At 44.8% G+C, this 2,133-nt stretch overlaps 1 non-coding gene across 1 annotated transcript; it reads left to right on the plus strand.

The window, feature by feature from the left end:
- Positions 1 to 1,075: 1,075 nt before the first annotated feature.
- Positions 1,076 to 1,230, plus strand: LOC143263161 (5.8S ribosomal RNA). Its single transcript, XR_013036709.1, has one exon. It is a non-coding gene; the product is annotated as a 5.8S ribosomal RNA (ribosomal RNA).
- Positions 1,231 to 2,133: the final 903 nt, after the last annotated feature.

Consider the following 2,133-nt stretch of genomic DNA (forward strand, 5'->3'; position numbering starts at 1 on the left):
CAAAAATATATAAAAATGTACAAAGTTGGGATGTGGTGTGGTGGAGAAGAGTTGGGCCCGACCAGATCATTCGTGCGTGATTTACACGGCAGACGTGTGTACTACACGTATTAGGCCTTTGATCTGCGTTGCGTAGGCCATCTTCCTTCCAAGACACACACGTGTTGGGGTTTGTGTGATTTTATGATAGTGCCTCAACACGGAAAAATAAGCGTACGAGAAGAGTTGGGCCCGACCAGATCATTCGTGCGTGATTTATACACGGCCAGACGCGTATTATATTACACGTATTAGGCCTTTGATCTGCGTTGCGTAGGCCATCTTCTCGATAGAGAGAAAGCCAATGTATTCTTTTTTCTTTCTTTACACACACACACACACAGTTGTAGTAGGACAGGGAGGGATGCGAGCGTGCTAATCACGCTTCCTCAAGTCTTCGCTGTGGTGTAAAAAAAAAAAAGAAAAAAAGGAATCGTTGGGAAAGTCCAAAGGACGAAAATATCGGGCAGTCTGAAGATAACTTAATGCTCGTTTACATTGGTATCAAGAGAGACCGGCTTGTGTAGCTCGTTTCAATGCTGTGTCGTTGTCATTGACACCCTACTCTGTTGCGCGCTAGTGGCAGCATGAGCGTGGGACGTATATATATATGACACCCAGCTAGAGCCGGCCGTGAGTCCGTCCGGTGTAAATAACGACGAAAGGAGAGAGAAACTTTTCGAATCCAGTATCGGGTTGATAATTGTCCAGTTTGAATATCCATATCCCCGTCGTTTTTGGAGGTGATATACTCTCTGTGTTTCTTCGATAGAAGGCTTTTCAATGTTCTATTCGCTCCGACCGTCGAACTTGCAAGAAAACAGTGGTTTTGGATTTGCTCGTACATATATATATGGTTTCGACGGAAATATCTCGTTCTTTAAGGGACAATTATGTCGTTGTACGACGACTCCCGAATCTCCTTCGCGCGCTGGTTGGAGCTCTTCGGGTATCGGCTTGTTCCGAAATATAACACAAAAATGTGGTGGATAGCAAATACACATTATATATATATGAGAGAATAAAAGGGAAAAATTACCCTGAACGGTGGATCACTTGGCTCGTGGGTCGATGAAGAACGCAGCTAATTGCGCGTCAACGTGTGAACTGCAGGACACATGAACATCGACATTTCGAACGCACATTGCGGTCCACGGATACAATTCCTGGACCACGCCTGGCTGAGGGTCGTTTACGTACTTATAAACTGCTTGCGTTGATGGCACTTGTTGCCTATATACGTACGAGCGAATGATGGGCGCTTCGTCGGCGTTTGTCGCGGTCCTATGAATATTGAGAAATTTTACGTACGTCTAACAGTCTTCGAGAGAGATGGAAATCGTGTTCGAACTAGCGTGAGTGTGGAAGGCGGTGTCGTGTGTCGTATATGTTTTATATACGTCCGCCCGTCTGAAACACCGCTTCGAAGCGGTGACAAAATCTTTTTCGGGACGATTCGTATTCGTAGAACTATCGAGATTTCACTGGTACATTTTCAACGCGCTCCCGACGTCGCCTGAAATGAAACGAGATGGGTTTAACCCACGAAAGCGTACTACACGAGTCTGTCCTATGTGAAGACTGTGTACAGAGATCGAACGAACGCATGAAAGAAATTGAACGAAAGAACACATAACCCGCAAAAATATATAGAGTAGAATTGTGACCGTTGCTTCGAATTTGAATTTATATGTATATATATATCATAGCCCCAGGGAGTGGAACCTATGAGTGTGGAAGGATGTCTCTTACCGTTATGTTGCCAGAGGAAAAAAAGTCTCTCTCTTCGTACGACACATTTGTGTACGAATTGTATCGATGGCTATATAGATCCGATGTTGCACATATTCTGAGTAAAGAACACCCCACCCGGGTTACCGTCCTAAAACTCTTCTATTGGTGTGGCTATGATGTGTGTGTCAACGCAATCGCGAGTCTGGTTCTACGGAAAACCGTTTGTCGGTCGCCCCATATATCTTTTTGTTCTCTTCAAATGATCGAATAGCGAAACCGCACGAGATCAATCGGTCGTCTAGTCCCCGAAAGTACTTTTCGGACGGACGTTAAAGTTATACCGATTGTAATCGTCTTGCG

The sequence above is a fragment of the Megalopta genalis genome, unplaced genomic scaffold, assembly GCF_051020955.1.
Source record: "Megalopta genalis isolate 19385.01 unplaced genomic scaffold, iyMegGena1_principal scaffold0348, whole genome shotgun sequence".
Classification (NCBI taxonomy): domain Eukaryota; kingdom Metazoa; phylum Arthropoda; class Insecta; order Hymenoptera; family Halictidae; genus Megalopta; species Megalopta genalis.